This window comes from Bombina bombina, chromosome 1, assembly GCF_027579735.1.
Source record: "Bombina bombina isolate aBomBom1 chromosome 1, aBomBom1.pri, whole genome shotgun sequence".
NCBI classification, from domain to species: domain Eukaryota; kingdom Metazoa; phylum Chordata; class Amphibia; order Anura; family Bombinatoridae; genus Bombina; species Bombina bombina.
Window position 1 is genome coordinate 456123582 of NC_069499.1, and position 12786 is coordinate 456136367.

Consider the following 12786-nt stretch of genomic DNA (forward strand, 5'->3'; position numbering starts at 1 on the left):
CTTACAACAGTCTCTCCTAAATCATAGTAAAAAAGCAATGTGTCTGTAACAATGAAAATTGAAAAATTACCACCATATACTTTCTCCAATTTTTTGGGCTAAAACGGTTGCATCAAAGTCATCAAACCACTCCATGTATAATACCTTGGGGGGTCAACTTTTTAAATATAATCACATTTATGGAAAACAAATAAATTGGGGTATGTTAAAAGACCCCCAAAAAAGACGATAGGCAAAGAAAATATGTTAAATGTGAAAAAAAAAATCACAAACACATGTCAGACATTTGGCATTGCACCGCCCAAACAAGCCACCAAACCTATGCATAGGTGGTATCACTGAACTCAGGAGATGTTGGTGACCACATATTGGTGTCTTCTTTGGTAGTAACACATAACAGGAGCTGTGAATCCATGTCTAAATTACAATGTATGTGAAAAATAACACAAAGAAATGAATGCCCAATAGTTTGACAAAGACTAGTGGTTGAATTAGTGTATGGAAAGTGTTAAAACACCTGCATTTGAAATACCCTAGGATGTCTACTTTTCAAAAATATATGGTTTTATGGGGGTAAATTACATTGGCCGGCTTCAGAAATGTCTTAAATAGAACATGGGTGCATGGGATGTGAAAAGGGGAAGTGTAAAAAATGGAATGCGCTTCCTAAAAATAAGGCCTTCTAGCCCCCAGAGAACCCAACACACCTATACATGGGTGGTATCACTGTACTCAGGAGATGTTGTTGAACACATATTGAGGTGTTTTTTGGCAGTAACACATAACAGGAACTGGGAATCCATGCCTAAAGTACAATGTGTGTGAAAAATAACACAAAAAAATGACTACCCAAAAGTTTGACAAAGACTGGTGGTTAAATAAGTTCATGGAAAGTGTGAAAATACCAGCTTTTCAAATACCCTAGGGGGTCTACTTCTCAAAAATATATGGTTTTATGGGGGTAAATTTCATTGACCGGCTTCAGAAATGTCCCAAATAGGACATGGGTGCATGATGACCGATGTGAAAATTCCAAATTGAAAAGCTGGAATGCGCTTCCTAAAAATAAGGCCTTCTAGCCCCCAGAGAACCCAACACACCTATACATGGGTGGTATCACTGTACTCGGGAGATGTTGTTGAACACATATTGAGGTGTTTTTTGGTAGTAACACATAACAGGAACTGAGAATCCTTGCCTAAAGTACAATGTGTGTGAAAAATAACACAAAATAATGACTACCCAAAAGTTTGACAAAGACTGGTGGTTGAATTAGTGCATGGAAAGTGTTAAAATACAAGCATTTGAAATACCCTAGGGTGTCTACTTTTCAAAAATATATGGTTTGATGGGGGTAAATTCCATTGACCAGCTTCAGAAATGTCCCAAATAGGACATGGGTGCATGATGACCGATGTGAAAATTCCAAGTTGAAAAACTGGAATACGCTTCCTAAAATTAAGGCCTTTTAGCCCCCAGAGAACCCGACACACCTATACATGGGTGGTATCACTGTACTCAGGAGATGTTGTTGAACACATATTGAGGTGTTTTTTGGCAGTAACACATAACAGGAACTGAGAATCCATGCCTAAAGTACAATGTGTGTGAAAAATAACACAAAATAATGACTACCCAAAAGTTTGACAAAGACTGGTGGTTGAATTAGTGCATGGAAAGTGTTAAAATACAAGCATTTGAAAGACCCTAGGGTGTCTACTTTTCAAAAATATATGGTTTGATGGGGGTAAATTCCATTGACCAGCTTCAGAAATGTCCCAAATAGGACATGGGTGCATGATGACCGATGTGAAAATTCCAAGTTGAAAAACTGGAATGCGCTTCCTAAAATTAAGGCCTTTTAGCCCCCAGAGAACCCGACACACCTATACATGGGTGGTATCACTGTACTCAGGAGATGTTGTTGAACACATATTGAGGTTTTTTTTTGGTAGTAACACATAACAGGAACTGAGAATCCATGCCTAAAGTACAATGTGTGTGAAAAATAACACAAAATAATGACTACCCAAAAGTTTGACAAAGACTGGTGGTTGAATTAGTGCATGGAAAGTGTTAAAATACCAGCATTTGAAATACCCTAGGGGGTGACCAGCTTCAGAAATGTCCCAAATAGGACATGGGTGCATGATGACCGATGTGAAAATTCCAAGTTGAAAAACTGGAATGCGCTTCCTAAAATTAAGGCCTTTTAGCCCCCAGAGAACCCGACACACCTATACATGGGTGGAATCACTGTACTCAGGAGATGTTGTTGAACACATATTGAGGGTTTTTTTGGTAGTAACACATAACAGGAACTGAGAATCCTTGCCTAAAGTACAATGTGTGTGAAAAATAACACAAAATAATGACTACCCAAAAGTTTGACAAAGACTGGTGGTTGAATTAGTGCATGGAAAGTGTTAAAATACAAGCATTTGAAAGACCCTAGGGTGTCTACTTTTCAAAAATATATGGTTTGATGGGGGTAAATTCCATTGACCAGCTTCAGAAATGTCCCAAATAGGACATGGGTGCATGATGACCGATGTGAAAATTCCAAGTTGAAAAACTGGAATGCGCTTCCTAAAAATAAGGCCTTCTAGCCCCCAGAGAACCCAACACACCTATACATGGGTGGTATCACTGTACTCGGGAGATGTTGTTGAACACATATTGAGGTGTTTTTTGGTAGTAACACATAACAGGAACTGAGAATCCTTGCCTAAAGTACAATGTGTGTGAAAAATAACACAAAATAATGACTACCCAAAAGTTTGACAAAGACTGGTGGTTGAATTAGTGCATGGAAAGTGTTAAAATACAAGCATTTGAAATACCCTAGGGTGTCTACTTTTCAAAAATATATGGTTTGATGGGGGTAAATTCCATTGACCAGCTTCAGAAATGTCCCAAATAGGACATGGGTGCATGATGACCGATGTGAAAATTCCAAGTTGAAAAACTGGAATACGCTTCCTAAAATTAAGGCCTTTTAGCCCCCAGAGAACCCGACACACCTATACATGGGTGGTATCACTGTACTCAGGAGATGTTGTTGAACACATATTGAGGTGTTTTTTGGCAGTAACACATAACAGGAACTGAGAATCCATGCCTAAAGTACAATGTGTGTGAAAAATAACACAAAATAATGACTACCCAAAAGTTTGACAAAGACTGGTGGTTGAATTAGTGCATGGAAAGTGTTAAAATACAAGCATTTGAAAGACCCTAGGGTGTCTACTTTTCAAAAATATATGGTTTGATGGGGGTAAATTCCATTGACCAGCTTCAGAAATGTCCCAAATAGGACATGGGTGCATGATGACCGATGTGAAAATTCCAAGTTGAAAAACTGGAATGCGCTTCCTAAAATTAAGGCCTTTTAGCCCCCAGAGAACCCGACACACCTATACATGGGTGGTATCACTGTACTCAGGAGATGTTGTTGAACACATATTGAGGTTTTTTTTTGGTAGTAACACATAACAGGAACTGAGAATCCATGCCTAAAGTACAATGTGTGTGAAAAATAACACAAAATAATGACTACCCAAAAGTTTGACAAAAACTGGTGGTTGAATTAGTGCATGGAAAGTGTTAAAATACAAGCATTTGAAATACCCTAGGGTGTCTACTTTTCATTGACCAGCTTCAGAAATGTCCCAAATAGGACATGGGTGCATGATGACCGATGTGAAAATTCCAAGTTGAAAAACTGGAATGCGCTTCCTAAAATTAAGGCCTTTTAGCCCCCAGAGAACCCGACACACCTATACATGGGTGGAATCACTGTACTCAGGAGATGTTGTTGAACACATATTGAGGTTTTTTTTGGTAGTAACACATAACAGGAACTGAGAATCCTTGCCTAAAGTACAATGTGTGTGAAAAATAACACAAAATAATGACTACCCAAAAGTTTGACAAAGACTGGTGGTTGAATTAGTGCATGGAAAGTGTTAAAATACAAGCATTTGAAAGACCCTAGGGTGTCTACTTTTCAAAAATATATGGTTTGATGGGGGTAAATTCCATTGACCAGCTTCAGAAATGTCCCAAATAGGACATGGGTGCATGATGACCGATGTGAAAATTCCAAGTTGAAAAACTGGAATGCGCTTCCTAAAATTAAGGCCTTTTAGCCCCCAGAGAACCCGACACACCTATACATGGGTGGTATCACTGTACTCAGGAGATGTTGTTGAACACATATTGAGGTTTTTTTTTGGTAGTAACACATAACAGGAACTGAGAATCCATGCCTAAAGTACAATGTGTGTGAAAAATAACACAAAATAATGACTACCCAAAAGTTTGACAAAAACTGGTGGTTGAATTAGTGCATGGAAAGTGTTAAAATACAAGCATTTGAAATACCCTAGGGTGTCTACTTTTCATTGACCAGCTTCAGAAATGTCCCAAATAGGACATGGGTGCATGATGACCGATGTGAAAATTCCAAGTTGAAAAACTGGAATGCGCTTCCTAAAATTAAGGCCTTTTAGCCCCCAGAGAACCCGACACACCTATACATGGGTGGAATCACTGTACTCAGGAGATGTTGTTGAACACATATTGAGGGTTTTTTTGGTAGTAACACATAACAGGAACTGAGAATCCTTGCCTAAAGTACAATGTGTGTGAAAAATAACACAAAATAATGACTACCCAAAAGTTTGACAAAGACTGGTGGTTGAATTAGTGCATGGAAAGTGTTAAAATACAAGCATTTGAAATACCCTAGGGTGTCTACTTTTCAAAAATATATGGTTTGATGGGGGTAAATTCCATTGACCAGCTTCAGAAATGTCCCAAATAGGACATGGGTGCATGATGACCGATGTGAAAATTCCAAGTTGAAAAACTGGAATGCGCTTCCTAAAATTAAGGCCTTTTAGCCCCCAGAGAACCCGACACACCTATACATGGGTGGTATCACTGTACTCAGGAGATGTTGTTGAACACATATTGAGGGGTTTTTTGGTAGTAACACATAACAGGAACTGAGAATCCATGCCTAAATTACAATGTGTGTGAAAAATAACACAAAATAATGACTACCCAAAAGTTTGACAAAGACTGGTGGTTGAATTAGTGCATGGAAAGTGTTAAAATACAAGCATTTGAAATACCCTAGGGTGTCTACTTTTCAAAAATATATGGTTTGATGGGGGTAAATTCCATTGACCAGCTTCAGAAATGTCCCAAATAGGACATGGGTGCATGATGACCGATGTGAAAATTCCAAGTTGAAAAACTGGAATGCGCTCCCTAAAAATAAGAGCTTTTAGCCCCCCGAGAACCCGACACACCTATACATGGGTGGTATCACTGTACCCAGGAGATGCTGCTAAAGACATATGAGGGTGTTATTTGGCAGTAACCCTTAATATTATCAGTAAATGTATTCTTAAATTGCTATTTTGTCAAAAAATCAAATTATTTTTTTTTCCCCCCCAAACTTTGGCATAGATTGGTGGTAAAATGGTTGCATGAAAAAAGTCAAAATACCCCAAGTTTAATACCTTAGGTTGTCTTCTTTTAAAAAATATATACATTTGAAGGGTTATTCAGGGATTCATGACAGATATTGGTGTTACAATGTAACTATCGCCAATTTTGAAAAAACATGGTTTTGATATAGCAAAGTGCTACTTGTACTTATTGCCCTATAACTTGCAAAAAAAGCAAAGAACATGTAAACATTGGGTATTTATAAACTCAGGACAAAATTTAGAAACTGTTTAGCATTGGTATTTTATGGTGGTTGTAGATGTGTAAGAGATTTTGGGGCTCAAAGTTAGAAAAAGTGCATTTTTTTCATTTTTTCCTCATATTTTATATTTTTTTTTTATAGTAAATTATAAGATATGATGAAAATAATCATATCTTTAGAAAGTCCATTTAATGGCGAGAAAAACAGTATATAATATGTGTGGGTACAGTAAATGAGTAAGAGGAAAATTACAGTTAAACACAAACATCGCAGAAATGCAAAAATAGCCTTGGTCCCAGATGGTCAACAAATTGAAAAGTGCTCTGGTCACTAAGGGGTTAAAGGGCCATAATACCCAAATGTTTAAACACTTGAAAGTGATGCAGCATAGCTGTAAAAAGCTGACTAGAAAATATCTCCTGAACATCTCTATGTAAAAAAGAAAGATATTTTACCTCAAAAGTTCCTCAGTAGCCACCTCCCATTGTAAAGGATTTCTAAGCAGCATATCAGTATGTCTGTCCCGGGCCAACTGAAGCGATGAGCTTCGTGAACTCTCATATTATTTCACCAATCAGGTAAAGGAAGCTTACTATGAAATCTCATGAGTTAAGTCAAATCTCATGAGATCACAGTAAGAGTTCATGACCTCAGCACTGCTGATGCTGATTGGCTGCTGTTCATTTCTTCATTTTTTTACCTGCAGCTGGGAGCAGGTGAAGTATAACTTTTTACACAGAACTTACTCTGCTGAGCTGAGGAGATTGTGAGGTAAAATATCTTCCTTTTTTTACATAGAGATGCTCAGGTGATATTTTCCTGTCAGCTTTTTACAGTTATACTGCATCAGTTTCAAGTGATTTAGCATATGAATATTATGTCCCTTTAATAATTCTTGGAAGAATTCATTCTCTTCATTCCACATATTATTATTAACGGTAATATTTTTAGCCCTAGTTTCAAGCATATCCATAAAATCATGTAATTCACCCGCAATATTAAACTTCCCTTTAATGTAACTTAAGATATCTTTCTTAAGGACCTGACCTTTAGTAATGGGTATGGCGATGGGACCATTTTCATCGCTATGTAGAGAATTAAATGAGTCACTTCTGGCTACAGACATTTATTATATTAGTTTAGTATTTAGTTAAATTAAAACGCTAATACAATTTTTGCCAATAAAAAGAGAAACAAAATTATATATATATTTAAAAAAAAAAAAAAATATTAATTTTGAAATATGAAAAATTAATAATTCGAAATATGAAAAATTAATATTTTTGATTAACTTTGAAAATATGAAAAATGTATATTTTTATTAATTTTCCAAAAATGAATCTTTAATAATATTTCAAGATATTAATATCAATCTTGAAATATGAAAATCAATATTTCAACTTTTAAAAAATTATACAGGTGGCCCTCGGTTTACGACGCTTCAATTTGCGCCGTTTCAGAATAACGCCCTTTTTTTTGCTATTGAAAAGCATTGACTGCTATTGAAAGCATAAGCACATGCATACATTAAAATAGCCAGTAGGTGGAGCTGTCCGCTTGTGTTGCAGCAAACACATGCAAAGAAAAGCAAGCCAGACATGATCAATGGATCAGCTTTCAGAGGAACAAGATCTAGCAGCCACTTCCCTTAGCTGCAGACTCAATGCAGAGAACTGTTTGCAGAAAAAGGCAAGTAAAAAACGTTTTTGTTAATTAAACTTAGTTTGATGATGATAGTCTGTTGTGTGATTAAACACAGGCAGGCTGAAATCAGTGTATAACCAGACCTGAGCAATGGAACCGTTTTTAAAGGAACAAGATCTAGCAGCCACTTCCCTTAGCTGCAGAAAAATGCAAGTAAAAAAACGTTTTTCTTCATTAAATTTAGTTTGATGATACAGTCTGTTGTGTGATTATTTTGTTTTTGTTCATTAAACTTTGATGATGATACAGTCTGTGTGATAATTTTTATTAGGTGCGGTTTAGCAAATGTTTTTGTTCATTAAACTTAGTTTGATGATGATACAATTTATTTTATTCGGTTAATAATGCTGTTTCACATTTAAAGTCTTCATTTCAAAGCTTTAAAAATAATGTATTAGGTGTTACTTATGTCAATTTTGAGAGGCCTGGAACCTAACTCCCTCACTTCCCATTGACTTACATTATAAACTGGGTTTCAATTTACAATGGTTTCGATTTACAACCATTCCTTCTGGAACCTAACCCCGGCGTAAACTGAGGGCTACCTGTATCTTCAAAATATTAATATCGAAATATGAAACTTTTTCTCTTTTATAATAATTTCTATTTACTACAAATATATCAATATGATAAATATTAATAAATCTCAGCAGTGTCTCAAACACTATGTCAGTATATTTATGAAAATCTAAGTAGTGCTCTCCAAATAATATATCAGCTTATGGCAGGGTTATAACACAATACAAATAATTATCCTTAAAAATAGAAACCCTTAACCCCTTAGTGACCAGAGCACTTTTCCATTTGTTGACCGTTTGGGACCAAGGCTATTTTTACATTTCTGCTGTGTTTGTGTTTAGCTGTAATTTTCCTCTTACTCATTTACTGTACCCACACATATTATATACCGTTTTTCTCGCCATTAAATGGACTTTCTAAAGATACCATTATTTTCATCATATCTTATAATTTACTATTAAAAAAATTATAAAATATGAGGAAAAAATGGAAAAAAAAAAACAATTTTTTCAAACTTTGACCCCCAAAATCTGTTGCACATCTACAACCACCAAAAAACACCCATGCTAAATAGTTTCTAAATTTTGTCCTGAGTTTAGAAATACCCAATGTTAACATGTTCTTTGCTTTCTTTGCAAGTTATAGGGCATTAAATAAAAGTAGAACTTTGCTATTTCCAAACCACTTTTCTCTTGTTAAGTGTAGTCAGTCCACGGGTCATCCATTACTTATGGGATTATATCTCTTCCCCAACAGGAAGTTGCAAGAGGATCACCCAAGCAGAGCTGCTATATAGCTCCTCCCCTCACATGTCATATCCAGTCATTCTCTTGCAACCTAACTAAAGATAGGTCGTTGTGAGAGGTCTGTGGTGTTTTTAAACTTAGTTTATTTCTTCAATCAAAAGTTTGTTATTTTAAATGGCACCGGAGTGTGCTGTTTGTTTCTCAGGCAGCATTAGAAGAAGAATCTGCCTGCGTTTTCTATGATCTTAGCAGACGTAACTAAGATCCACTGGCTGTTCTCGCACATTCTGAGGAGTGAGGTAACTTCAGAAAAGGGGAATAGCATGCAGGGCCCCCCTGCAAACTAGGTATGTGCAGTAAATTATTTTTCTAAGCAATGGAATTGACTGAGAAAATACTGCGGCAATGTAATGTAAGTTCAGCCTTAAATGCAGTCGTAGCGACTGGTATTAGGCTGATGAGTGTGTGTACACTGAAGTATTTTTCTAGGGAATGGAATTTGACTCTGAAAATACTGTTAATACTGAAGTAATGTATGAGCCTTAACTGCAGTAAAAGCGACTGGTAGCAGGCTTATTAATAACACTTCATAACTTTTAAAATGTATGTTCAAAACGTTTACTGGCATGTTAATCGTTTTTTGTGAGGTACTTGGTGATAAAACTTATTGGGGCATGATTTTTACCACATGGCTAACTTTTGTTTCTGCATAGAAACAGTTAACTGAGCTTCCCCACTGTTGTAATATGAGTGGGAGGGGCCTATTTTAGCGCTTTTGCGCAGTAAAAATTCAGTCACAATCTTCCTACTTCATCCTCCATGATCCAGGACGTCTCTAGAGAGCTCAGGGGTCTTCAAAATTCATTTTGAGGGAGGTAATCGGTCACAGCAGACCTGTTACAGTGTGTTTGACTGTGATAAAAACGTTAATTATTAAATTGTTATCCGTTTTTTGGGTATTAAGGCGTTAATCATCCATTTGCTGGTGGGTGCAATCCTTTGCTAACTTAATACATTTACTGTGAAAATTTGGTTGCTATAACTAATTTGGTTCATTGTTATTTCAACTGTGACAGCTTTTTGTGCTTCTTAAAGGCACAGTAGCGTTTTTTATATTGCTTGTAAATTTATTTGAAAAGTATTTTCCAAGCTTGCTAGTCTCATTGCTAGTCTGTTTAAACATGTCTGACACAGATGAATCTGTTTGTTCACTATGTATGAAGGCCAATGTGGAGCCCCATAGAAATATGTGTACTAAATGCATTGATGTCACTTTAAATAAAAGTCAGTCTTTACATGTAAAGAAATTGTCACCAGACAACGAGGGGGAAGTTATGCCGACTAACTCTCCTCACGTGTCAGTACCTTCGCCTCCCGCTCAGGAGGTGCGTGATTTTGTGGCGCCAAGTACATCAGGGAGGCCCTTACAAATCACTTTGCAAGACATGGCTACTGTTATGACAGAAGTATTATCTAAATTGCCAGAATTAAGAGGCAAGCGTGATAGCTCTGGGTTAAGGACAGAGCGCGCTGATGATGTGAGAGCCATGTCCGATACTGCGTCACAATTTGCAGAACATGAAGACGGAGAGCTTCATTCTGTGGGTGACAGATCTGATCCAGGGAGACTGGATTCAGAGATTTCTAATTTTAAATTTAAGCTTGAGAACCTCCGCATATTGCTAGGGGAGGTATTAGCGGCTCTGAATGATTGTAACACGGTTGCAATTCCAGAAAAATTATGTAGGTTGGATAGATACTATGCGGTACCGGTGTGTACTGACGTGTTTCCTATACCTAAAAGGCTTACAGAGATTATTAGCAAGGAGTGGGATAGACCCGGTGTGCCTTTTTCCCCTCCTCCCATATTTGGGAAAATGTTTCCTATAGACGCCACCACACGAGACTTATGGCAGACGGGCCCTAAGGTGGAGGGAGCAGTTTCTACTTTTGCTAAGCGTACCACTATCCCGGTGGAGGATAGTTGTGCCTTTTCAGATCCAATGGATAAAAAATTAGAAGGTTACCTTAAGAAAATGTTTGTTCAACAAGGTTTTATCTTACAGCCCCTTGCATGCATTGCGCCTGTCACTGCTGCGGCGGCATTCTGGTTTGAGTCTCTGGAAGAGGCCATTCGCACAGCTCCATTGGATGAAATTATGAACAAGCTTAAAGCACTTAAGCTAGCTAACGCATTTGTTTCTGATGCCGTCGTACATTTAACCAAACTTACGGCTAAGAACTCTGGATTCGCCATCCAAGAACGCAGAGCGCTATGGCTTAAATCCTGGTCAGCTGACGTGACTTCTAAATCTATATTGCTTAATATTCCTTTCAAAGGGCAGACCTTATTCGGGCCCGGCTTGAAAGAAATTATCGCTGACATTACTGGAGGTAAGGGCCATGCTCTGCCTCAGGACAGGGCCAAATCAAAGGCCAAACAGTCTAATTTTCGTGCCTTTCGTAACCTCAAGGCAGGAGCAGCATCAACTTCCTCCGCTCCAAAACAGGAAGGAGCTGTTGCTCGTTACAGACAGGGCTGGAAAACTAACCAGTCCTGGAACAAGGGCAAGCAGGCCAGAAAACCTGCTGCTGCCCCTAAGACAGCATGAAGAGAGGGCCCCCTATCCGGAAACAGATCTAGTGGGGGGCAGACTTTCTCTCTTCGCCCAGGCTTGGGCAGGAGATGTCCAGGATCCCTGGGCGTTGGAGATCATATCTCAGGGATATCTTCTGGACTTCAAAGCTTCTCCTCCACAAGGGAGATTTCATCTTTCAAGGTTATCAGCAAACCAAATAAAGAAAGAGGCGTTTCTGCGCTGTGTACAAGACCTCTTACTAATGGGGGTGATCCACCCAGTTCCGTGGACGGAACACGGGCGAGGATTCTATTCAAATCTGTTTGTGGTTCCCAAGAAAGAGGGAACCTTCAGACCAATCTTGGACTTAAAAATCCTAAACAAATTTCTAAGAGTTCCATCATTCAAAATGGAAACTATTCGAACCATCCTACCCATGATCCAAGAGGGTCAGTACATGACCACAGTGGACTTAAAGGATGCCTACCTTCACATACCGATTCACAAGGATCATTATCGGTACCTAAGATTTGCCTTCCTAGACAGGCATTACCAGTTTGTAGCTCTGCCCTTCGGGTTAGCTACGGCCCCAAGAATCTTTACAAAGGTTCTGGGCTCACTTCTGGCGGTACTAAGACCGCGAGGCATATCGGTAGCTCCGTACCTAGACGACATTCTGATACAAGCGTCAAGTTTTCAAACTGCCAAGTCTCATACAGAGATAGTTCTGGCATTTCTGAGGTCGCATGGGTGGAAGGTGAACGTGGAAAAGAGTTCTCTATTACCACTCACAAGGGTTCCCTTCCTAGGGACTCTTATAGATTCTGTAGAGATGAAAATTTACCTGACGGAGGCCAGGTTATCAAAACTTCTAAATGCTTTCCGTGCCCTTCATTCCATTCCACACCCGTCAGTAGCTCAGTTCATGGAAGTAATCGGCTTAATGGTAGCGGCAATGGACATAGTACCATTTGCGCGCCTGCATCTCAGACCGCTGCAATTGTGCATGCTAAGTCAGTGGAATGGGGATTACTCAGATTTGTCCCCTCTACTAAATCTGGATCAAGAGACCAGAGATTCTCTTCTATGGTGGCTTTCTCGGCCCCATCTGTCCAAGGGGATGACCTTTCGCAGGCCAGATTGGACGATTGTAACAACAGACGCCAGCCTTCTAGGTTGGGACGCAGTCTGGAATTCCCTGAAGGCTCAGGGATCATGGACTCAGGAGGAGAAACTCCTCCCAATAAATATTCTGGAGTTAAGAGCAATATTCAATGCTCTTCTAGCTTGGCCTCAGTTAGCAACTCTGAGGTTCATCAGATTTCAGTCGGACAACATCACGACTGTGGCTTACATCAACCATCAAGGGGGAACCAGGAGTTCCCTAGCAATGTTGGAAGTCTCAAATATAATTCGCTGGGCAGAGTCTCACTCTTGCCACCTGTCAGCGATCTACATCCCAGGCGTGGAGAACTGGGAGGCGGATTTTCTAAGTCGCCAGACTTTTCATCCG